This window comes from Schistocerca cancellata, chromosome 7 (genome assembly GCF_023864275.1).
Source record: "Schistocerca cancellata isolate TAMUIC-IGC-003103 chromosome 7, iqSchCanc2.1, whole genome shotgun sequence".
Lineage (NCBI taxonomy): Eukaryota > Metazoa > Arthropoda > Insecta > Orthoptera > Acrididae > Schistocerca > Schistocerca cancellata.
In genome coordinates, this window is record NC_064632.1 from 13638379 (window position 1) to 13666090 (window position 27712).

Below are 27712 nucleotides of genomic sequence, written 5' to 3' on the forward strand. Positions count from 1 at the left end.
GAGGTTGAGTGACGGCAACCATTCTAAGGAGGGCCTGTTGGGCATCGAAGTAGTTGTGCCGTGTGGCCTGTGCCGCAGTTACCAGGAGGAAATGGATTAAGTAATTTGCTAGCAAACCAACTGCTTCATTTTCAATGTTACCTTTTCTATTTTGGCATGTGTTTTTTTTTTTTTGATCCATCAGTCTCCTAATTGCTTTGATGTGATCCGCCACGAATTTCTCTCCTGTGCCAAACTCTTAATTTCAGAGTAGCACTTGCAGCCTATGTCCTCAATTATTTGCTGGATATAGTCCAGTCTCTGTCTTACTCTACGGTTTTTGACCTTTACAGCACCATCTAGTACTGTGGAAATCATTCCCTGACGTCTCAACAGATGTCCTATAAACATGTCCCTTCTGCTTGGCAGTGTTTTCCTCATATTCCTTTCCTCTACGATTCTGTGCAGAACCTCCTCATTCCTTACCTTATATGTTCGACTAATTTTCAATATTTGTCTGTAGCACCTGATCTCAAACGCTTCTATTCTCTTTGTTCCGGTTTTCCCAGAGTCCATGTTTCACTAGCATACAATGCTGTGCCCCAAAAGCACATTTTCAGAAATTTCTCCCTCAAGTTAGAGGCCTATGTCTGACACTGGTAGACTTCTCTTGGCCAGAAATGCCCTTCTTGTCAGTATGAGTCTGCTTTTGATGTCCTTCTTGCTCTGTCCATCATTAGTTATTTTGCAGCCAAGGTAGCAGAATCCCTCAACTTCATCTACTTCACGACCATCAGTCCTAATGTTAAGTTTCTCGCTGTTCTCATTTCTGCTGCTGCTCATTACTGTCGTCTTTGATCGATTTACTCTCTGTCTATATTAGATTGTTCATTACATTCAGCAAATCATGTAATTATTCTTCTCTTTCACTGAGGATAGCAATGTCATCAGTGAATCATATAATTGATATCCTTTCACTTTGAATTTTAATTCCATTTCTGAAACCTTCTTTTATTTCCATCATTGCTTCTTCGATTTACAGATTGAATAGTGGAGACGAAAGAATACATCCCTGTCTTATATTCTTTTTAATCCGGGCACTTCGTTCTTGGTCGTCTACTCTTACTATTCACTCTTGGTTTTTGTACATATTGTATATTAGCTGTCTCTCCATATAGCTATTTTTCTCAGAATTTCGAACTTCTTGCACCATTTTACCTGTAGTTAGCATGTGCTAAATATTGGTCATTTATTGAATTTCTGCTGACTCTGTGTGACCTGAACGTACTTTCAGTACTAGCTTGTGATTGCCATATTTCTGTTTAATTGGTAATTCTGTTGTAACTTATTCGTATTATCCCCTGATGGTGTGCCTTGAGAAAATTGTGTGCAAGTCATAGGGCCGGTTTTGGAACCTTCTTTGTACCTCTGAGAACTCAGAGTAAATGGGTACTTGTTTTCGCGCGCTTTACTACTTGTGCATGTGATTCTACTGTACCCTGTGTCAGCATCTTATTTATAGTTGTTTATGGTCGTATGTCCTGAGTAAACTGTTTGGCAAGTGATACGGCAGTTTTAAATCTTTTTTTCTGCTGAGCGTTCGGAACTGAACAGCGAGCGGCTCTGTACCTGTTTTCTTGTTTATTAACTGACTTTATGCACATGTGTTCCAGTGGTTTTACTGTCAAATTGTCAAAAAGCTCATGTCTGTGTGTGGTTGACGTCTTCTGTTTAAACGGTGGGACCGACGCACGTTACTGGCTAAAGCCTTTTGAGGAACTGTGTTGAGTAAGGACAGCCACAGCAAGGTAAGTATTTTCTGTTTGAATTTCTGTTGTTGACTCTGTTGCATATTATCTGGCCGCTAGAGACTAATGCTTTTTCTATTAGTGTTTGGGTTTGACAAATTTATTTTCTAGGATGCGATATATCGTTGTGTAACTTGATGTTATGTATCAGTTTTTTCAGTTGTATGTGTAATGACGCTACTAAGATTAGTCTCGTTGTGGCTTGAGCTCTTGTTAGTGATGAAGGCGAATCATTGGGTACGGAATAACTTTGAAAACAGTAAGCGCTCACACCAGGAGAATACGCCCGCGGCAAAAAAAGGAATATTCTGTTCTCTACTCAAGTTGCTGAGTAAGGTAACTTTTTGCTACTCTTCTGGTTACTCTGTTTCAGAACACGGATTTCCGTATAGAGATTAATATGTCACTCTGTCTGGATACTGGTTTACCACTGGAGTGCTTAAAATAAATTATTACTTATTTTTGGGTGCTTCAAGGACGCCATGCTGTGTGGACGCTTGTTTGCTCTTGTTTTGGAACATGATCGAGTTGTGTTATTAGATTCTTTGAGCACTTCCTTGTTTCGGAAGTCCCGGATTGCGTAACCGTATGAAAGACACTTTACGCGTATAATTAAGAGCAGTTTCTTGCAAATACCAACGTGAATGAAAACTCGGTCCTGAATTTCGTTAGCTCGAAGCCAGTACTAGTCAGATAATTACTTTGAAGGCGGTCCTACTGAAGTCGTAATGTAATCTTCCTGATTACTAACTGAGCTGTCACCAACCTGACGTCATTATTATTACACTGTGCGATCGTTATATTGAGACTTGTTGCTTTGTACATCAGATTAGAAATATTTCGAGCTTGTGTTAGCCGCCCTCGAGCCGCGCAAAAGGGTCGCTCATTCTACTGTGCTTTCTGTGGTAATTATTGTTGTTTTCGTTTCATTACTTGATCATTGTCAGAGTCTGAACAGCCAATAATTATTGTACTGTGCCTCCACTACTTAATTTTTTCTACTTCAATCAACTTATTAAAAAAATTGGTGACGTGTGGATGCACGATAATGTTAAGCTGAGATTTATTTTGGCTGTCTTCCTTTTGTTCGGTAAAAATTTATGGTCTGAAATTTGTGTATCTCTGGAAAGAATTTCTTTTCTTCTGAAATAGTTAATAAATTTTTTTAAGCCTTAGACTTTGTCTATTTCGCTACCAGCATCCTACCGCTTAATACCTAGCTTCCTACCTGCCAAAAAAGTTTGTCATTTCCTTTCCTTTCCTTATCCGGTCTAGATTCACTAACACTTATTACCTCTCCCACCCGCCCGTCTCTCTCTCTCTCTCTGTTTCTTTCTCTTTCTCTGTCTATAGCTTCCTGCCTCCCTCCCCCCACCCTCCCTCTTGTTAAGTCTCGGTGGAGAGGGGAGAGGAATTAAAACTAATTACCGAACTGTTGATTAGCGTGCCACTCCTCGCAAGACTGTCAGTCGAATTTGCAATACTCCTTAAGTTGGTCAATCGAATTAATAAACTTTTTGAAAGACCTAGCCGCCATATTAACCATGAGTAGAACACTTAAATCTAAGGATTTTTTACTAATGATTTTTGATACTTGAGTAAAACACTCAAGTCTAATGATCTTTGGTACTTGTAACACTTGATGATGGCCTAAGGCTGAGATCTAGATAGTGGAATAAAACCTGTTGTACAGTAAATGGAGGTTATATCTTTCAAGAAGTTTTATACGACTGTGGCTCCGCACCAAACTAAAGGTGTTAGTGAACTCTTCAAACACAGACACAGCAGAAAGTATTTATTGTACTAAAACTTATTGTTAATCACAACATGAACACAAACGTATACATTTGCTTCTTACTTGCACTCACGACTACTTTCAGGACCATTAATCAATAACATTACATATTCGGCAGCCAGCCCTAGACAACAACTACACTCCTGGAAATGGAAAAAAGAACACATTGACACCGGTGTGTCAGACCCACCATACTTGCTCCGGACACTGCGAGAGGGCTGTACAAGCAATGATCACACGCACGGCACAGCGGACACACCAGGAACCGCGGTGTTGGCCGTCGAATGGCGCTAGCTGCGCAGCATTTGTGCACCGCCGCCGTCAGTGTCAGCCAGTTTGCCGTGGCATACGGAGCTCCATCGCAGTCTTTAACACTGGTAGCATGCCGCGACAGCGTGGACGTGAACCATATGTGCAGTTGACGGACTTTGAGCGAGGGCGTATAGTGGGCATGCGGGAGGCCGGGTGGACGTACCGCCGAATTGCTCAACACGTGGGGCGTGAGGTCTCCACAGTACATCGATGTTGTCGCCAGTGGTCAGCGGAAGGTGCACGTGCCCGTCGACCTGGGACCGGACCGCAGCGACGCACGGATGCACGCCAAGACCGTAGGATCCTACGCAGTGCCGTAGGGGACCGCACCGCCACTTCCCAGCAAATTAGGGACACTGTTGCTCCTGGGGTATCGGCGAGGACCATTCGCAACCGTCTCCATGAAGCTGGGCTACGGTCCCGCACACCGTTAGGCCGTCTTCCGCTCACGCCCCAACATCGTGCAGCCCGCCTCCAGTGGTGTCGCGACAGGCGTGAATGGAGGGACGAATGGAGACGTGTCGTCTTCAGCGATGAGAGTCGCTTCTGCCTTGGTGACAATGATGGTCGTATGCGTGTTTGGCGCCGTGCAGGTGAGCGCCACAATCAGGACTGCATACGACCGAGGCACACAGGGCCAACACCCGGCATCATGGTGTGGGGAGCGATCTCCTACACTGGCCGTACACCACTGGTGATCGTCGAGGGGACACTGAATAGTGCACGGTACATCCAAACCGTCATCGAACCCATCGTTCTACCATTCCTAGACCGGCAAGGGAACTTGCTGTTCCAACAGGACAATGCACGTCCGCATGTATCCCGTGCCACCCATCGTGCTCTAGAAGGTGTAAGTCAACTACCCTGGCCAGCAAGATCTCCGGATCTGTCCCCCATTGAGGATGTTTGGGACTGGATGAAGCGTCGTCTCACGCGGTCTGCACGTCCAGCACGAACGCTGGTCCAACTGAGGCGCCAGGTGGAAATGGCATGGCAAGCCGTTCCACAGGACTACATCCAGCATCTCTACGATCGTCTCCATGGGAGAATAGCAGCCTGCATTGCTGCGAAAGGTGGATATACACTGTACTAGTGCCGACATTGTGCATGCTCTGTTGCCTGTGTCTATGTGCCTGTGGTTCTGTCAGTGTGATCATGTGATGTATCTGACCCCAGGAATGTGTCAATAAAGTTTCCCCTTCCTGGGACAATGAATTCACGGTGTTCTTATTTCAATTTCCAGGAGTGTACTTTCCATACCCTGAAGTTAAAGCTACTTCTACACATCTACACTTTCTATGACTATCTCTTACATGCGCAATATTCTTACCAATTTGGGTGCTCAGCCCACTTTAACCGTTTCTATCTAATCGACACGCAGCCCTAACAACCACACGACACCTGTTTCCTACTGGACTCCTACTCACCGAAAATCACAGTAAGGCCAAAATACAGGGGATGGCCAAAGATATGGAAAGACGAAAAACAGAACACGTTAGCGTGCCTAATATAGTGTAAGAGATCCGTTGACTATCACGACAGTCTCCACTCGTCTCGGAATGGATAACTACAGGTATTATTCAAATGTAATCTTATACCATCCGCCCTGCAAATTAGCAACGAGTTCAGGTAACGACGTTGGAGGTGGACAGCGGTCACGCCCCCTTTTCCAAAGCAGACCGCAAACGCTCAATAATATTAAGTTCTGGTGACTGTGTGGCCGGGGCAGATGCGACAATTCATACTCCTACTATCAGAGCCAATCCTGGTCGAAGCGTCTTCTGTAAACAGGACCCCGTCTTCTTGGAACACCTCTGGGGAACAAACATTGTACCACAGGACGGACCTGGTCAGCCAGAATGGTCAGTTAATCCTTGGCAATAATTCCACCCTGCTGAGTAACCGTGGGTCCCATGGAATAGCACCACATGGAAACAAGACTCATCCGACCAAATGACATTCTTCCATTGGTTTTTTCCTTGATATTTGCTGGAGAGACAATTAACTTGAATGATTCACAAAATTCAATAGAGCTGACAAAACACGAACAGTTTGTTTCCATGTCAGCGTAGGAGTGCATATACACTGTGTGATCAAAGGTATCCGAACACCCCCAAAAACATACGTTTTTCATATTAGGAGCATTGTGCTGTCACCTACTGCCAGGTACTCCATATCAGCGACCTCAGTACTAATTAGACATCGTGAGAGAGCAGAATGGGGCGCTCCGTGGAACTCACGGACTTCGAACATTGTCAGGTGACTAGGTGCCACTTGTGTCATACGTCTGTACCCGTTATTTCCACACTCCTAAACATCCCTAGGTCGAGTGTTTCCGATGTGATAGTGAAGTGGAAACGTGAAGGGACACGTACAGCACAAAAGCCTACAGGCCGACGTCGTCTGTTGACTGACAGAGACGGTGACAGTTGAAGAGGGTCGTAATGTGTAATAGCCAGACATCTATTCATACCATCAGACAGGAATTCCAAACTGTATCTGGATCCACTGCAAGTACTATGACAGTTAGGCAGGAGGTGAGAAAACTTGATTTCATGGTCGAGCGGCTGCTCATAAGCCACACATCACGTCGGTAAATGCCTAACGACGCCTCGCTTGGTGTAACGAGCGTAAACATTGGACGATTGAACAGAGGAAAAACGTTGTGTGGAGTGAGGAAACACGGTACACAGTGTGGCGATTCGATGGCAGGGTGTGGGTTTGGCGAATGCCCGGTGAACATCATCTGCCAGCGTGTGTAATGCCAACAGTAAAATCCGGAGGCGGTGGTGTTATGGTGTGGTCGTGTTTTTCATGAAGGGGGCTTGCACCCATCGTTGTTCTGCGTGGCAATATCACAGCACGGGCCTACATTCATGTTTTAAGCACCTTCTTGCTTCCCACTGCAATTCGGAGATGAAGGTTGCATCTTTGAACACGATCGAGCACCTGTTCATAATGCACAGCCTGTGGCGGAGTGGTTTAACGACAATAACATCCCTGTAATGGACTGGCCTGCAGAGAGTCCGGACATGAATCCTACACCTTTGGGATGTTTTGGAACTCCGATCGTGCCAGGCCTTACCATCCGACATCGAATCTCTCCTCAGTGCAGCACTCCGTGAAGAATGGGCTGCCATTCCCCAAGAAACCTCCCAGCAACAGTCTGAACGAACGTATGCCTGCGACAGTGGACGCTGTCATCAAGGATAAGGGAGGGCCAACACCATACTGAATTCCTCCATTATCGATTGAGGGCGTTACGAACTTTTGTCATTTTCAGTTAGGTGTCCTGATACTTTTGATCACATAGTGTACCTGCTAAGGTTGTTAAGAGTGTATCTGTCTGCATATTTTAATTCCTTATCACTGTGTTACTTCAACATTTATTTATTTGTAACATACCCACAACTCAGGCATAATCAAACCTTTACTATCCTTCTCTCACTTCTTTCATCCTCTGTCTCTGAATCACACTCTAAAACGTATTTGCGTATAAAAATATTGCTGGAGACATAACTACTACACTTAGTATTTTCAACACCCCACCTGGTTACAGAGATATGTACCTTGTATATGCTGTAAAAACTTTACACAAAAGAATTTGTGTGCCACTGGAGATATCTGCAGTAACATATATATTGACCTGCACAACCAAAGATCTCACGATTATTCAAGATTTCCTCCGAGATTAAGCTTTTTTTTTTACTGTATGTTCTTTGCACTTATAATTTTTTTGATATCATCTTTGTTTTCGAAGTGTGAAGGTTTATGTGTGATTTATTACGGCAGAGAATGAAGCCAGCGATACCTGGATGTCATCTATTTTACTTATTTTACTTTCAAGTTTACATTTTACATTTAACTTCCGTCTTTAGTCAAAGACCTCCGCAGAGCCTTACTCCCAAATAGTTTATATTTTCCTCCAATAGACAGTGTCACTGGTTACTCAAAGGTGGTAAAAAGACACACGCCATCACAAACATAAAGCCACTTGATGGTGAAGGTTTAAACGATTGAAAAGCGTTGTGGAAGTAAATAAGAGGTGACTGGTAGCAGTAAGCTATTCTTTCATTGGATATCACGAACAACCAAGCTAAGGCCTACCCTAAAAAAGGCAACTGAAAGATTAGTTTTGGAAACATTTTTATATAGTCGTCTTGTAGCTCCTAACTGTAACAAAACTCATAATCTTGGCGTACCGAGCGAGGTGGCGCTGTGGTTAGCACACTGGACTCGCATTCGGGAGGACAACGGTTCAATCCCGCCTCCGGCCATTCTGATTTAGGTTTTCCGTGATTTCCCTAAATCGCTCCAGGCAAATGCCGGGATGGTTCCTCTGAAAGGGCACGGCCGACTTCCTTCCCCGTCCATCCCTAATCCGATGAGACCGATGACCTCGATGTTTGGTCTCTTCCTCCAAACAACCCAACCCCAACCCAATCTTGGCGTATCTGAACACGCACCTATACTCCACATTCCATGTTACGGTGGAGGGTACTTCAGGCAGCACGGTCATCGCCCTACTTCTGAGCTCTAATTTCTTTGATTTTCTCGCCGTGGTCGTTTAGCGAGATGTTTGTAGGAGGTGGTAATATGTTGTCTGGCTATTCTCGGAACGGTCAGTCTCGGAATTTTAAACCTCTCCGTGGTGCGCAGCGCCTCTCTTGTGGGCCAAGTGGTCCTGCCTTTCGAGAGTTTCAAAATCCTGCCGGCTAGGGCGCGCATTGCTCTCTGGGTGAAGCCTGGCGGCAGCTTCCGCGACCTGGGGTTGCAGTGGCGGTAGAGGTGGTCCTTTCTCGTGGTGTGCAGTAGACCGGCACTGATCAGCAGTATGGGGGCGCCTCTAGCGGTTGTGGTGATGGGTTCCCTCCTACAGTCGCCGAGGCATACAATCACGTATGTAGAAGTTGTCGCGGCCGGTTTCCATCGCGCCGTTATGTGCAGTCCAGCGGAGATGCCTACTATTCGGTATTCTTCTAAGAAGCACATGTGATCAGAGTAGATTGCTCAGCTATCGGATGGTGTGATCACTCGATTGCGAAAAGTGAAAGAATTGGCTAGAATAGCTGCAGTCTAACAGCTGTAATTCAGCGTTTCATTTCCGTTTTAGGAATCCGTAAACTGACGTCTCTGTGGTTTTCCAAAGGGTCTAGTGTACGTGGATGCTCCTAGTCAGTTTGGGGTTTGCCTCGCTCGCGAATGTTTTGCAAAATGGTTCAAATGGCTATGAGCACTATGGCACTTAACTTCTGAGGTCATCAGTCCCCTAGAACTTAGAACTACTTAAACCTAACTAACCTAAGGACATCACACACATCCATGCCCGAGGCAGGATTCGAACCTGCGACCGTAGCAGTCGCGCAGTTCCAGACCGTAGCGCCTAGAACCGCTCGGCCACTCCAAATGTTTTGCAGTGAGGTGCGGTTGGTGAATAGTGATATTTGCGTTTTCCATTTTGTGCGTGAACCAGGCGAAGGATTAGGTGACACTAATTGTCGGCCTGATGTTTTGCGGAAGTGAGCATGTTCGCTCCTGGCCTTTTTAGGCATCACGTCTTCGTACATAGGTATCTGCTTGCTTGGCGAGTGTTCCTGCAGTGACGCGCGGCTGCTACTTTGGAACATTTCCGTTTTTCTTGTATACATCAACAGTGTGTCTGATGCATAGCACTATCAACTGTCTATTGAGACCTTAGTGTTGAGAAAAAAAGTGGATTCTAGTACTCACTTCATACATCAGTGATTGCGCTATTTGTGTACCGTGATGGTGTTTGGTTTGTTTTTTATCGTAGTGCTATTGGGCATTAAGGTCGGTTGTAAGGAACAAAGTACGTTCGTTATCGAGGTTATTTGCTCTGCCCAGTGAGTGTCCCGAACTGTCAACAGGAAAATTCTACAGCGACAGCTTTTGTACGCGATAAAACATCTCAGGGCTCCGACTGATAGCAAGTGTACCGCAGTATGGTTGTGTTCTGCTGTCATTTTGGTTTAGGCTAGTGCCTGTCTCTTGAAAAAGGAACTCAGTCCCCACTATTAGTTAAAACCTAGATTAAGCTATTGCTAGTGTCGTTTAGCATAAGTGGGTTATACTCCTGTGCTTGTGATATCGTATGATAAACGGCTACTGCCTTCGTACTAAGTGACGATATCGGGATTAGAACTAATGAAACTGCATGAGCGCTGTAGGTTAAGAGATTCGGTGTAGCTTAGTGAGTGACCACTAGTGTGTTTATTGATTCATAGTAACATTTACTGCCCATCGGGTACATCGTAGTGTAGGTAACCAACTTCGCTATGCATGATGTTTGTCATTAGTAACCTGTGGTGATCACTGAACCTGCTCGTTTATCAATGCCGCTAAACTGTTTTGTTTACGTGAAAAAATAGTTTAAATGGCTCTGAGCACTATGGGACTTAACAGCTGTGGTCATCAGTCCCATAGAACTCAGAACTACTTAAACCTAACTAACCTAAGGACATCACACACATCCATGCCCGAGGCAGGATTCGAACCTGCGACCGTAGCAGTCGCGCGGTTCCGGACTGCGCGCCTAGAACCGCGAGACCACCGCTGCCGGCGTTTACGTGAAACTCTGACTGTGTCGCTTACGAACAGTATGATATCGAACTGAATAGGGTTGTTGAACGTGTCATTTTCTTTCCATTGACGTTACAACTTCTTTTCCTTAAGGGGCTCCGGAAAGGCTCAAAATCATGAAAAGTTCAATTTTTACTTTTTTGCGTTTTCTGAATCTGCAGACTATTACCTTTTAATAGATATATAATTTATTCAATTCCGAAGACTACAACTATTTTTCAATTTTTTTTGAAATGTGTTCTACATGGGCGTGACCCACTGTGGCGCTGTTAAACTGCTGTCAAATGGTGTTATTATTAACGTCCGTGTTCATCAGGTACATTTTAGTGATGTGAGATAAAGTATGTGTTGTGGCTAACCTGTGATGGTTCAATATATATCGCTGGTGTGATTGTCGATTGTTTCATGTTTATTTACTCTGTCGTTATCTCGAAAATATTCGTAATTAATTCTGTTTCTTGAGTCTCTGTTTTGTTGAAGTATAATAATGAGTAAAAGTAGAGTTATTATAAATCCTCTGAAGGCTTTTAAGAAAAGGAGAAATGTTGGAAAGCCAAAGGTATGTGTTATTACTGTAAATAATAACATTCTAACATGGTACGAGCGATGCTTGCTTTAGACAAGGAACGCCTTCGGGCTGCAGACAGGGCTGTAAAGAGTCTAGAAATACAAGCAAGAGTAAACAGGAGGAGGAACAAGAGGAAGCTGGAGGAAGAGTTTTCAGAGGATGAAGATAATCCATCCTATGGACCTGGAATGCACTAAAAAGTTAATCCAATCTTTGTCGCTCGATTCCCAAAACTTTTATTTTCTCATACTAATTACATGTTTTCTAAGGATCTTCCAAACATATTTGTTTCAAACTTTCCGTAAATGTTACACAGTACCTTCTGCATAATTTAACACAGCCTTTTTCCAAAAAACTGTATATTTTTGAATATATAAATAAAAAATTGCAAAAAATGTTGTGAATTTTCATTACAATTGAAAAAAAATCATCTTTAATAACTGAACTAAAATTTTGTAAAATCCCTGTGTTAAGTTGAAGCCCATATTCCAATAAATAATCTTGTAAAAAGTTCAACTTCCTACCTCAAATACTTTGTGAGGAAAGATGTAATTTATAAGCGTTATTTTAACATTGCAAGTATAGGGCGTTCCGGAGCCCCTTAAGCCTTTATTCAATGGTACTCAAGTCTCTATATCATTGACTAAATTAATGTTTCTGCTCGGTGTTTACGCCGATGAGCCAAAACATTAAGACTGACGCCTAATAGATTGTCCGTCTTTGGAACGAAATGTATCACTGTTTCTGCGAGTCAGCCACCCGACACTTCGTTGATAGATTTGTGCGGGCATGTGGCATTAGGTGCATACGCACAGGTCATGTAATTCGCATAAGTAACGGCCCGGTGATTTGTGTACGTGGTGATTGCGACCCATGGCGATCAAAATGGTTTCCATACTTTTTACATCACGCGAATTTGGTCGCCGACATCAACGTGAGTTCACTATAATGTTCCTAAGACCACTGTATCACGGCTCTGGTTCCGAAACAGGGACAATTTTACTGCTGAAAAATGACATCGCCATCGCGTAAGACATTAAGCATGACGGGATGCGGGTAATTAGCACCTGTCAGCGCGTCTTCGATTACTACCACAAGTCCCATGCAAGAGAAGGAGCATATGTTGTTGTTGTGGTCTTCAGTCCTGAGACTGGTTTGATGCAGCTCTCCATGCTACTCTATCCTGTGCAAGCTTCTTCATCTCCCAGTACCTACTGCAACCTACATCCTTCTGAATCTGCTTAGTATATTCATCTCTTGGTCTCCCCCTACGATTTTTACCCTCCACGCTGCCCTCCAATACTAAATTGGTGATCCCTTGATGCCTCAGAACATGTCCTACCAACCGATCCCTTCTTCTGGTCAAGTTGTGCCACAAACTTCTCTTCTCCCCAATCCTATTCAATACTTCCTCATTAGTTATGTGATCCACCCACCTAACCTTCAGCATTCTTCTGTAGCACCACATTTCGAAAACTTCTATTCTCTTCTTGTCCAAACTGTTTACCATCCATGTTTCACTTCCATACATGGCTACACTCCATACAAACACTTTCATAAATGACTTCCTGACACTTAAATCTATACTCGATGTTAACAAATTTCTCTTCTTTAGAAACGCTTTCCTTGCCATTGTCAGTCTACATTTTATATCCTCACTACTTCGACCATCATCAGTTATTTTGCTCCCCAAATAGCAAAACTCCTTTACTACTTTAAGTGTCTCATTTCCTAATCTAATACCCTCAACATCACCCGACTTAATTCGACTACATTCCATTATCTTGGTTTTGCTTTTGTTGATGTTCATCTTATATCCTCCCTTCAATACACCATCCATTCCGTTCAACTGCTCTTCCAAGTCCTTTGCTGTCTCTGGCAGAATTACAATGTCATCGGCGAACCTCAAAGTTTTTATTTCTTCTCCATGGATTTTAATACCTACTCCGAATTTTTCTTTTGTTTCCTTTACTGCTTGCTCAATATACAGATTGAATAACATCGGGGAGAGGCTACAACCCTGTCTCACTCCCTTCCCAACCACTGCTTCCCTTTCATGTCCCTCGACTCTTATAACTGCCATCTGCTTTCTGTACAAATTGTAAATAGCCCTACGCTCCCTATATTTTACCCCTGCCACCTTTAGAATTTTAAAGAGAGTATTCCAGTCACCATTGTCAAAAGCTTTCTCTAAGTCTACAAATGCTAGAAACGTAGGTTTGCCTTTCCTTAATCTTTCTTCTAAGATAAGTCGTAAGGTCAGTATTGCCTCACGTGTTCCAGTATTTCTACGGAATCCAAACTGATCTTCCCCGAGGTCGGCTTCTACTAGTTTTTCCATTCGTCTGTAAAGAATTCGTGTTTGTATTTTACAGCTGTGGCTTATTAAACTGATTGTTCGGTAATTTTCACATCTGTCAACACCTGCTTTCTTTGGGATTGGAATTATTATATTCTTCTTGAAGTCTGAGGGTATTTCGCCTGTTTCATACATCTTGCTCACCAGATGGTAGAGTTTTGTCAGGACTGGCTCTCCCAAGGCCGTCAGTAGTTCCAATGGAATGTTGTCTACTCCGGGGGCCTTGTTTCGACTCAGCTCTTTCAGTGCTCTGTCAAACTTTTCACGCAGTATCGTATCTCCCATTTCATCTTCATCTACATCCTTTTCCATTTCCATAATATTGTCCTCAAGTACATCGCCCTTGTATAGACCCTCTATATACTCCTTCCACCTTTCTGCTTTCCCTTCTTTGCTTAGAACTGGGTTTCCATCTGAGCTCTTGATGTTCATACAAGTGGTTCTCTTATCTCCAAAGGTCTCTTTAATTTTCCTCTATGCAGTATCTATCTTACCCCTAGTGAGATAACCCTCTACATCGTCACATTTGTCCTCTAGCCATCCCTGCTTAGCCATTTTGCACTTCCTGTCGATCTCATTTTTGAGACGTTTGTATTCCGTTTTGCCTGCTTCATTTACTGCATTTTCATATTTTCTCCTTTCATCAATTAAGTTCAATATTTCTTCTGTTACCGAAGGATTTCTACTAGCCCTCGTCTTTTTACCTACTTGATCCTCTGCTGCCTTCACTACTTCATCCCTCAAAGCTACCCATTCTTCTTCTACTGTATTTCTTTCCCCCATTCCTGTCAATTGTTCCCTTATGCTCTCCCTGAATCTCTGTACAACCTGTGGTTCTTTCAGTTTATCCAGGTCCCATCTCCTTAAATTCCCACCTTTTTGCAGTTTCTTCAGTTTTAATCTACAGGTCATAACCAATAGATTGTGGTCAGAGTCCACATCTGCCCCTGGAAATGTATTACAATTTAAAACCTGGTTCCTAAATCTCTGTCTTATCATTATATAATCTATCTGATACCTTTTCATAAAGCTGCATGCCCTCGGGAAAAATTACGGCCGTAGTTTCCCCTTGCTTTCAGCCGTTCGTAGTACCAGCACAGCAAGGCCGTTTTGGTTATTGTTACAAGGCCAGATCAGTCAATCATCCAGACTGTTGCCCTTGCAACTACTGAAAAGGCTGCTGCCCCTCTTCAGGAACCACACGTTTGTCTGGCCTCTCAACAGATACCCCTCCGTTGTGGTTGTACCTACGGTACGGCTATCTGTATCGCTGAGGCACGCAAGCCTCCCCACCAACGGCAAGGTCCATGGTTCATGGGGATAGGAGCATATGTCCCACACTATATGCTCCTAGGGCCTAGGTCAGTGGAGACGACCATCGACTTTATGTAGCAAAAATGTGATTCATTCAGAAAGCCAACACGTTTCTCTTGATCGACCGTCGAATCCCGATAGTGCTGTGCCCACTTCTGTCGTAATTGACAATGTCTTTTTGGCAACATGTGAACAGGTAAGAGAGGTCTGCCGTGGAGTTCCGTGTTCACAGTGTACCATGAACGGTGTGTCCCGGAACACTTGTGCGGGTACCACGACTGCGCTCTTTCGGAAGAGATACCACAGATCACAATTTGCCTCATCTCACAGAACAGAAAGCCTCCGAAGACCACGTTGTGTGAACAGTTGAGGACATCCAACCGTTCAACGCGTAGTGGTAGTTCCACTGTCTACCTCTTTCCGTAGATGTTCATAAGAGCAGCCACGTGAACATTCGACCGAGTTCGCCTTTTTCGAGATACTCGTTCGTAGGCTCTGCGTAATAATACTCTGCCCTTTGTCGAAGTCGCTTTTCTCAATGGATTTCACCATCTGCAGCCCTTATATCACTAGGGCGATCCCCCGTCCGTGGTCCGTGTCTGCTCCGCCTACGCACTTCTGCTGCAACATTCGAGCAACGCCACCAGGGCGGCATAAGACGTCGCCGTGCGCAGTGGTCATAATGTTTTGGCTTACCAGACTGTTTCCAGTACTGTCGGTGAACGGTGTTGTCAGATGGAGTAGGAGAGTAGGAGGAAGTTGAAAGTGTTCAACAGATCACTTCATTCATTCAGACCCCTGTTTCAGAACAAGAGCTTTTCGGCTGTCTATTTGTCTTCCACCATCAGCAATGCGGAGGTGTGCGCCGACGCCGAGATGGTTGGGTTGGGTCACATTTGTAGCTGGTTCACTCTTAAGACACTGGAAGATTCCAAATATTTAAAATTGTGTGATTAAAATATGAAACTAAGTAGAAAAGATTGTTTTAGCCGAACCGACTCTCAATCGCAAGAACCCAGCGATTCACTTTCGAATGCTATTGTCCAGATACAAATGGTTCAGATGGCTCTAGGCACTATGGGACTTAAGATCTGAGGTCATCAGTCACATAGACTTAGAACTACTTAAACCTAAGTAACCCAAGGACATCACACACATCCATGCCCGAGGCAAGATACGAACCTGCGACCGTTGCAGCTGTGCGATTCCTGACTGAGGCGCCTAGAACCGCTCGGCCACAACGGCCACCTGTACAGATATACTTGCAGTGTCTGGCCCACGTTGTTGAGCAATTACCCGAAGCTCGTGTACCGAATAAGTGATCCCTTTATGAAACATATCACTCTTCCAGAATGAGATTTTCGCTCTGCAGCGGAGTGTGCGCTGATATGAAACTTCCTGGCAGATTAAAACTGTGCGCCGGACCGAGACTCGAACTCGGGACCTTTGCCTTTCGTGGGCAAGTGCTTTATCATCTGAGCTACCCAAGCACGACTCACGCCCCGTCCTCACAGTTTTACTGCACTTGCCCGCGAAAGGCAAAGGTCTCGAGTTCGAGCCTCGCTGCGGCACACAGTTTTAGTCTGCCAGGAAGTTTCACATCACTCTTCGTTGGATCATCTCTATCTCTCCTGCTAACCCAAGCTCGTTGGGGTCCCAGATGATAACCAACAGTCACCTGTAAGTCGACAAAATGGTTGACACGTCACTTTTCATGGATGTATTACATTTTCTTAAGATTGTTTCAATGGAAACCTGACATCCTGTTTCCCTACAATTAGTTTTATACGGTCGTTTCGCTTTAGGACCGTTAACCCTGCATATTTTATAGTTTTTACTTATTTCCGTGATTTGTTGCAAGTGGTGTAGCCGAACAGTGAACGATATCTTAGCGTATTTATCAACTTAAGGGACGTCTTGCGTGCCACAAGTCTTGTGACGTTGCGATTCTCCTATAGTTTACAGCAGGGTTCTCCAACACTGGTCCACGAGCACCACCAATCTGGTGAGCGGTAATTGGTCAGACATGCATGGCATCTGGCCAACCGTAATTTATTTTTATTACAGTCGAACCTAACATATCGAGCATCATCCGTAACGAGTGATCCGAACAATGGGTAAAAGAAAATGTATTAAGCTGACGAACGATGTTTTACATAAAGAGTCTGTTTTTATTGTTTAATAACCATTTCAAAAACCTCCATTTGGCCTGTGTATGTATCATTGGCCACTATAAATCAACGCTCCGTCACGTGTTCTCCTATAAACAACCACTGTGTAAAATAGAAGCTCCGAAATACTGAATTCAGTGAGCTGTACGGATCGCAATGCGCCTCGCGCCGTATTTATTGAGTAGCTGTAAATTCTCACTTACAATTATTTGCAGTTGTGGATGAAGTTTACGAGCGGAAATGTTCACCTGCGACTTCAAATGCTCATCATCCACTTCAGGCCAATAAATTTTTTTGTGTGTTTCATTTTGAAAAACGTTTTTTCAAAGCGAAAATTAGTGCCGAATGTAGAGACAAAAAGGCACGAGCAAACTTATGCAACTCATCCAATTGTGTGAATGGAAAACTCTTATAAAATCCTATCAATTATAAATTTAAATATTTGTCTTTCCAAAAATCGCTACATTGAACATAAACCATTTTCATTTGAATTTTTGTGGCAAGACTTTCTATATCGGTGTTAAAAAAGAACTGAAGTTCTACCAGAATCTGAAAAACGAGATCAAAAACTTATTTTTAAAGCACTCCAAGTTTCAGTTGCAATGTCTGTCGGAAATTGAGTCTCTGATTGCTGCCTCAGTGTTTGGGATGCAATAAAATGCATGAAACATTGTTTGTTCAACTGAGACTGAAAGAAAACAATTTTTAGATGAAAGGATTTAATATGTATGTACAAAACAGGTAGTAGCAGCTTGATTTTCTCCTTGTAATTTTAAATTAAGGTCGTTCATATGTTTAGTTAAATCTGTATAACATGATAACTTCCATAATCATTCACTGTTTTGTAACTCAGCCAGACGATGACTACTAACATTCAAAGAAGTTTGTTGTTGTTCGTGACTCGAAAAATAGCGTCAAAACTTTTCCACAGCTGAGACACCGTCGCCGGCCGGAGTGGCCGAGCGGTTCAAGGCGCTACAGTCTGGAACCGCGCGACCGGTACGGTCGCAGGTTCGAATCCTGCCTCGGGAATGGATGTGTGTGATGTCCTTAGGTTAGTTAGGTTTAAGTAGTTCTAAGTTCTAGGGGACTGATGACCTCAGAAGTTAAGCCCCATAGTGCTCACAGCCATTTGATACAGCGTCCTGCTGTATAATACTGTATTTCCTTCAGTCTCTTCAGTAAACTCGCGGAACTGAGAATGATTGAGAACATGTGATCTTTTATAATTCACGGGTCACATGATTGGCTTTAAAACTTCGACATATCCAAGCATTTTGCGTATGAAGACTGTTGATGAATCGTAGAATGTATGAGTATTCTTTTGATCCACCGTTATTTTCTACAGCCTTTGACAAGAGAGCAACGACGCCTTCATTTATTCCACACACGTTTTTGCCACCACTCCTTATATTTTCCTCTATCGATTGTTTCTCTGAAAAGCATTTTCTACTCCTTTAAACATTTCTTTTCCGTTGTGTTGCCGTGAACGTCGTGAACGTCTAGAAGCTTTTCATATACGTCATAAATTTTCTTTATCCCTCGAATACAAAATTTACATCTGTGCAATATCTGAAACACATGTCGACTCCTCCATCGCCGAAGAGAACCACTAAGAGACAATTGTGTTAATATATTTCCAGCAACATCAGTTACTCTCCGAAATTAGCGTTTTCTGGAAACATTTCTTCATCTGCAGTCTTTTACTAATTCGCCGTCAGTAAATGATTTTCCATGTTTTGCTGGTGAGTGAGCCACGTGGAAACTAGCACGAGCTGCTAGTTCTTGTTAGCATTTACTTCCTTAAACAGTTTCTGAGATTTGAAACATAGTGTCAAAAGCGCATATCTTTCTAACCGTTGGCATCTGGTAAATTTGGTATAGCTCCGAGAATGTTTAGTCTCATAAAGACGTTCTGTATCGTATTCTTTAAGAACGGACATTGTTTCACAGCAAATTATAAACAATGCCTTATTACTTGACTCAATCATGGAATATTGGTGTACTCAATGCTCTTAAACTCCTGCACTCACTATCTACCTTCCGCTCTTCTTCCATATTTACACAAATCCACGTAAAACGGATGTAATGCTAAATCATAATGGTGCCAGTTAGTCGTATTAAGAGCAAGGGTTTAGTGTACAGAACTGCACTGCATTTATATTTAAGGCAATTTTAATTAACAGGTTCAATGCATTGGGAATAACAGCCAAACAAGTACAGGTTTATCAAACTTTGACCATGATTTGGACAGTATTAAAACTGTCTTCTTCAGTAGATATTGTACATAGAAACACACTATCTATATAGTGTGAGAGTCGTGGATATGTCTGGTACATGTACGTGTCGTCCACATAATGACAATTTATGATACATGATTTAAAAATAGTAGCTCTCACGTATTTTAAATTGTGATCAAGTGGATAACACGTACAGTCATGCTCAAAAGTATCCGAACGACCTGAATTGCATTTCGCCTGATTCGCATGCAACCCAGCAACGCAGCTGTCTAGCAGGTCCTCTAATCGCTCCTTGGCACAGTCGTCTGACTATTGAAAATGGTTCCAACAAGTCACCACTAGAAAATACTGCTCTGTATCGCAAAAACTCAAGATACTACAAATATCAGGGAACACCTTATCACAGGTAAGACTGTCCTTTAGGTTGGTAAGCTCACATTTATTACAATAAATGACACACCTGAAATGTTACCACTCTCATTATTACGTCAGATAGGTAATGCACGTAGTAAGTTCGTCGTATTCATGATTTACTCTTCAAAGTAACATACCGTACTTATTATTTAACTCAAATTGACATTAAAAATTTAAGTTATTCACGAGCAGCAAGTTGAGGATATGTATGAACTTCAAATGACACGACGAACCGTCTCGTTCTGCATATGGATTCAAACCCAGGTCATGCAGATTAAGCATAGATTTCGTGACTGACGGAAACTAACGGTCAGTCCTGATTAGGCATACAGAGAGTGATATACCTCGATTTTAGACAGTATCAATTAGCAAATACCAACTTTAAATTACATAACGCAAACATTTTTAACGGACGCGAATTCCTACCCAGCACCAATTGACCGTGTTAACGAACTACGAGAGATGTCAAATATTTCTTCTTAACTAGTAACTTATTTGAAATGCCGTGAGGTAAAGCTTTGTGTTGGACAGGCATTCGAACCCAGAACATAATAAGATAGATATCGAAGCACAATCAACTGTGACATATCGGATTTTCTCGGCAGTAGCCAGACGTTTTAACTGAAATGACGAGACGAAACATTAATTTTTTTCTTCGCAGGACTCCAACCCGGCACCTATCGCTTTTATATTCTAGAGAAAACGAACGTTAAATATGGGTTTGTTGCACCAGCAGCGACATGTGAGCAAGTTTGAACTAGAAATACACTCCTGGAAATGGAAAAAAGAACACATTGACACCGGTGTGTCAGACCCACCATACTTGCTCCGGACACTGCGAGAGGGCTGTACAAGCAATGATCACACGCACGGCACAGCGGACACACCAGGAACCGCGGTGTTGGCCGTCGAATGGCGCTAGCTGCGCAGCATTTGTGCACCGCCGCCGTCAGTGTCAGCCAGTTTGCCGTGGCATACGGAGCTCCATCGCAGTCTTTAACACTGGTAGCATGCCGCGACAGCGTGGACGTGAACCGTATGTGCAGTTGACGGACTTTGAGCGAGGGCGTATAGTGGGCATGCGGGAGGCCGGGTGGACGTACCGCCGAATTGCTCAACACGTGGGGCGTGAGGTCTCCACATCGATGTTGTCGCCAGTGGTCGGCGGAAGGTGCACGTGCCCGTCGACCTGGGACCGGACCGCAGCGACGCACGGATGCACGCCAAGACCGTAGGATCCTACGCAGTGCCGTAGGGGACCGCACCGCCACTTCCCAGCAAATTAGGGACACTGTTGCTCCTGGGGTATCGGCGAGGACCATTCGCAACCGTCTCCATGATGCTGGGCTACGGTCCCGCACACCGTTAGGCCGTCTTCCGCTCACGCCCCAACATCGTGCAGCCCGCCTCCAGTGGTGTCGCGACAGGCGTGAATGGAGGGACGAATGGAGCCGCGTCGTCTTCATCGATGAGAGTCGCTTCTGCCTTGGTGCCAATGATGGTCGTATGCGTGTTTGGCGCCGTGCAGGTGAGCGCCACAATCAGGACTGCATACGACCGAGGCACACAGGGCCAACACCCGGCATCATGGTGTGGGGAGCGATCTCCTACACTGGCCGCACACCACTGGTGATCGTCGAGGGGACACTGAATAGTGCACGGTACATCCAAACCGTCATCGAACCCATCGTTCTACCATTCCTAGACCGGTAAGGGAACTTGCTGTTCCAACAGGACAGTGCACGTCCGCATGTATCCCGTGCCACCCAACGTGCTCTAGAAGGTGTAAGTCAACTACCCTGGCCAGCAAGATCTCCGGATCTGTCCCCCATTGAGCATGTTTGGGACTGGATGAAGCGTCGTCTCACGCGGTCTGCACGTCCAGCACGAACGCTGGTCCAACTGAGGCGCCAGGTGGAAATGGCATGGCAAGCCGTTCCACAGGACTACATCCAGCATCTCTACGATCGTCTCCATGGGACGTTCATAACGGGTGGCAGGGACAAAGAATCCAGTGAAATTTTTTTAAGTGCTTTATCTGAAAACTACCTTGAGCAGTTAAACAGAGAACCGATCGTGGCGATAACATATTAGACCTTCTGGTGACAAACAGACCCGAACTATTTGAAAAAGTTAACGCAGAACAGGGAATCAGTGATCATAAAGCGGTTACGGCATCGATGATTTCAGCCGTAAATAGGAATATTAAAAAGGGTAGGAAGATTTTTCTGTTTAGAAAAAGTGACAAAAAGCAGATTTCAGAGTACCTGTTGGCTCAACACAAAAGTTTTGTCTCAAGTACTGATAGTGTTGAGGATCAGTGGACAAAGTTCAAAACCATCGTACAATATGCGTTAGATGAGTATGTGCCAAGCAAGATCGTAAGAGATGGAAAAGAGCCACCGTGGTTCAACAACCGAGTTAGAAAACTGCTGCGGAAGCAAAGGGAACTTCACAGCAAACATAAACATAGCCAAAGGCTTGCAGACAAACAAAAATTACGCGAAGCGAAATGTAGTGTGAAGAGAGCTATGCGAGAGGCGTTCAATGAATTCGAAAGTAAAGTTCTATGTACTGACTTGGCAGAAAATCCTAAGAAATTTTGGTCTTATGTCAAAGCGGTAGGTGGATCAAAACAAAATGTCCAGACACTCTGTGACCAAAATGGTACTGAAACAGAGGATGACAGACTAAAGGCCGAAATACTAAATGTATTTTTCCAAAGTTGTTTCACAGAGGAAGATTGCACTGTAGTTCCTTCTCTAGATTGTCGCACTGATGACAAAATGGTAGATATCGAAATAGACGACAGAGGGATAGAGAAACAATTAAAATAGCTCAAAAGAGAAAAGGCCTCTGGACCTGATGGGATACCAGTTCAATTTTACACAGAGTACGTGAAGGAACTTGCCCCCCTTCTTGCAGCGGTGTACCGTAGGTCTCTAGAAGAGCGTAGCGTTCCAAAGGATTGGAAAAGGGCACAGGTCATCCCCGTTTACAAGAAGGGACGTCGAACAGATGTGCAGAACTATAGACCTGTATCTCTAACGTCGATCAGTTGTAGAATTTTGGAACACGTATTGTGTTCGAGTATAATGACTTTTCTGGAGACTAGAAATCTACTCTGTAGGAATCAGCATGGGTTTCGAAAAAGACGGTCATGTGAAACCCAGCTCGCGCTATTCGTCCACGAGACTCAGAGGGCCATAGACACGGGTTCACAGGTAGATGCCGTGTTTCTTGACTTCCGCAAGGCGTTCGATACAGTTCCCCACAGTCGTTTATTGAACAAAGTAAGAGCATATGGACTATCAGACCAATTGTGTGATTGGATTGAGGAGTTCCTAGATAACAGGACGCAGCATGTTATTCTCAATGGAGAGAAGTCTTCCGAAGTAAGAGTAATTTCAGGTGTGCCGCAGGGGAGTGTCATAGGACCGTTGCTATTCACAATATACATAAATGACCTGTGTGGATGACATCGGAAGTTCACTGAGGCTTTTTGCAGATGATGCTGTGGTGTATCGAGAGGTTGTAACAATGGAAAATTGTACTGAAATGCAGGAGGATCTGCAGCGAATTGACGCATGGTGCAGGGAATGGCAACTGAATCTCAATGTAGACAAGTGTAATGTGCTGCGAATACACAGAAAGATAGATCCTTTATCATTTAGCTACAAAATAGCAGGTCAGCAACTGGAAGCAGTTAATACCATAAATTATCTGGGAGTACGCATTAGGAGTGATTTAAAATGGAATGATCATATAATGTTGATTGTCGGTAAAGCAGATGCCAGACTGAGATTCATTGGAAGAATCGTAAGGAAATGCAATCCGAAAACAAAGGAAGTAGGTTACAGTACGCTTGTTCGCCCACTGCTTGAATACTGCTCAGCAGTGTGGGATCCGTACCAGATAGGGTTGATACAAGACATAGAGAAGATCCAACGGAGAGCAGCGCGCTTCGTTACAGGATCATTTAGTAATCGCGAAAGCGTTACGGAGATGATAGATAAACTCCAGTGGAAGACTCTGCAGGAGAGACGCTCAGTAGCTCAGTACGGGCTTTTGTCAAAGTTTCGAGAACATACCTTCACCGAAGAGTCAAGCAGTGTATTGCTCCCTCCTACGTATATCTCGCGAAGAGACCATGAGGATAAAATCAGAGAGATTAGAGCCCACACAGAGGCATACCGACAATCCTTCTTTCCACGAACAATAGGAGACTGGAATAGGAGGGAGAACCGATAGAGGTACTGAAGGTACCCTCCGCCACACACCGTCAGGTGGCTTGCGGAGTATGGATGTAGATGTAGATGTAGAATAGCAGCCTGCATTGCTGAGAAAGGTGGATATACACTGTACTAGTGCCGACATTGTGCATGCTCTGTTGCCTGTGTCTATGTGCCTGTGGTTCTGTCAGTGTGATCATGTGATGTATCTGACCCCAGGAATGTGTCAATAAAGTTTCCCCTTCCTGGGACAATGAATTCACGGTGTTCTTATTTCAATTTCCAGGAGTGTAATATGACGAAGAGTTCAGTGCTGACTGGGAATAGAGCTTCACGCATATCGTTGTTGACTACTCACAAAGAGACGTCAACTACCGCATTTTTCTCCACCAGCAGCTCGGAATAACATCTTGAACTTACAGTGATCTCGCAAATAGTTCTGTGTCTCACTGGGAGTCAAAAACGTCAAATATCGTTAGTGTTGACTGCGAATGAAAATACATTAAAAAATCGAAATTATTATCCACCAGCAGATAGGTTCTCATGCTAGAGCTTGATAATACATAATGAAATCTTTAGTGCCGGGCAGGATTCGAACCCATTCACGTGCAATATGGGGAGATGTTGAGGAATCTGGAGTTTTGAACAAACAACAAACTGTAGCCGAGCTGTGTAGTCACGAAGGGATCAAATTCCTCGTTAAGGGCGGTCGGAGTTGCATTCCCAATTCAGAACCAATTTTATCGACATACAGAAGCTCAGATAAAAGATGGAATAAGTGTCCTGTGAGCCTACATAGCGCTTGTTTCGTCACTAGAAATAAATAACTAGTATAAGAAAGGTTACTGGTGATAGAGTTTCTACATGTCGCCAATCCAGCTTTATTGTGGCTCAACCTAATGTCTTCCTGGTAGAGAAGGAATATTATTTTTAATGTGAATTTCAGACCACGATGTCATTATATCTTCTTCACTTGGTGTAGCCAGAAGAGAATGGAATCTGTCTCTCCCTATCAAAAATCATTGACTGAAGTTGGAATAGAACCCAGACCATAGATATGTGAACCTATCAGCAGCCCAACAGACCACCAAATCCTCTTCTGAGATGCTCATTTTTCTATCATAACGCCGTCGTACCACACTGGCTGAGAATTCTGACACACAGGCTCCCTGTATCAATTTGCAGCACTTTCAGTAAATTCATTTACTTGGTTGACCGAATCACCATGAACTAGCTGCCTCGGCTACCCAGTGCATGCATTCATCTTTATTTTGTAATCACCAAAATAAAATCACGTAACTGCCGCCAACACAGAACTGCCAACAGTGTAGGATGCAGAAATTAAAGTAGGAGGTGTTCCTTTCCACTTGAGCTACTCTATTGCGCTATCGGTTTCTTGCAAACGTCGTGCAGTGCAAAAGAAAAGGTATAACTGTTTGTCTCTCATATGTATTGACCTGGCGATATGCATTATCCCACAGCCCTGTGGAAAGCAGAAGTTCTGGAGGACTTGTTTCTGACTTCTGGAGCTGTTACAGCTACGTGTCAGCTAGTGGCGTAATGGTAAGTATCAAGCACGGTAGTAGTTCGAGGACATTCACTGCTATATTTTTTAAAACGCAATTCTACTGTCTGCTAAAATTATCAATCTCATGGAACTTGTAGCATAATTTCCTTCACGTCTCAACACAAAATAGTCGTATGTGGAAAAAGGGCTAATTTCTGCGACATTTTGTTCATTTCAGGTTTAATAGACAGCCAGACAGTAGATGCATCTTGAAACTTTTTTATTATGTATGGGTAGGGCGCATCGTGCCAAATTACGTGGGAGAAGTATTTTCTACATTAGCTGTCGTCTGGTAGTGGCATTTTATTCTTCTTCAAACCTTGTTTGACAGCTTTAACTCAGAACAAGTTTTCTACATTCATGTAATCAATAAACTGCATGTGCATTTTCAGACTGTTATAGATTACATCAGAGAATTCGCATGTATGCTTGATGACTAATTTCTCTCTCATGTTTACTATTGTTTTAACTACACTAAAATAAAGCTTACGAAAATTGTGAACTGTATTATAAAAAATGAAATAAAACTACCCACGATAAATTTAGGGCGAAAGTCTGTTTTAATAAAACTGAGTATCTGTACACAAGCGTGCCTATATCGTCACGAATTGGTAAAATACTACTCACTTGGATTTTGATTGGGTCTGTGTTTATGATATCACCAATCTGTACACAAACATTCCCGTAAAAGAAACGATTGAGATCATTAAGAACAATCTCCTCATTCATGGTAAATTGGCACTGGGGGAAGTGATTGAACTAGTGGAAATGTTGGAACAAGTCGTGCCGTTCAATTACTTTACTTTCAATGATAAAATTTATCAACAGAAAGACGGGCTGGTAATGGGGAACAGTTTAGCTGGGACGCTGGCTGACATTTTTGTAAATCACTTAGAAAACAAATTCTTTGATGAAAATCCTAATATCGCTGAGAAAATTGTATATTACAGGAGATATGTTGACGACTCCATTTTATTATACAAAGGAGATAAAAATGATATCGAAAACTTAGCACAAAAAATGAGCTCTCAACACCCGAAAATGAGATTCACCATGGAATTTGAAGAAAACACCCGTATAGATTACTTAGATTTAACACTAATAAAGAAAGATGGGAAGCATGAATTTAGCATATTCAGAAAACCTACGTGTACAGATCTAGTTATCAATGAGCGCTCTTGTCACCCTCCACGATACAAATGGGCATAATTTACTTCGATGGTATACAGGCTACTAAGATCGCCATTAAGCCAACAGGAAGTAGAAAAGGAGTTAAGTATTTTAAAACAAGTGGCCATAGCGAACGGATATACGTGTAAGCAGGTGATGAATATTTATAGGAAGATGGAACAAATAGAAGGAAGTCAAGTAGTAGTTAAGAGGAACAACAAGAAAAAAATATGTAGCTCTCACTTACAATGGAAGAATTACAGACAAAATTGAAAGATGCTTTCGTAAACCCGGCGTTAAAACAGGGTTCCGACCAAATAAGACGTTAAAATTGAATAGTAGGAATAAATTTCAGGATTCAGGTGTATATAATATCAAATGTAATGACTGCTGTAAACAATATATAGTGCAGACTGGTAGGAACTTTGAAACCAGATTCAGGGAGCACACCTACTCTCAAAACAAAACAGCTTTTGGGGCGCATATGGCTGCGACAAAGCACTCAGTCACGAACATTGAACACAATTTAGACATCCTGCATAGAGCTCATAAGGGACGGTTTCTTAACATTTTGGAAGAGATAGAAATATACACCGACAAAAATAAAGATCCGGATTTAATCCTCAACGAGCAAAGCGAATTCAATCATAACGCCTATTTTAGCATTTATGGCGACCTCCTAAGATGACAACTGTTGCGTGTGGAGATCCAGGCCGAGGGATGAGAGATGGTGCGCGGTGGAGAAGCCGGAAGACGCGTGCAGCGCCTGGCGTCGTTGACGGGGCCCTCCTGTGCGGCCCTCTTGCCCGCGGCGATGGGCGTCAGCCGACTGAGCGGACCGCGGCACAACACCGAAATGGAGGGAACCACGGAAGCAGACCGTAGAGGAAAACAAGTTCACACCAGCACCATGGATATATAAATCGCCCTATGCTTTTTAGATCGTATAAAAATGATAATTTTACTGTTTTTTTAATTTTGACAAGTACAGATTTTAACCTTGACATCTACATATTTTAATTAAGTATTTTAATATAAAAAAAGATCTACTGAATACAGTATGTGCAAATGGAATGTAACAAATGCACCAGACGCCACCTGTCGGTAATAGTGTTATAATTAATATAAATGACGTGCATGCTGTCAACCAATTTTATGTCACGTAGCATGCGAAAGTTGCTGG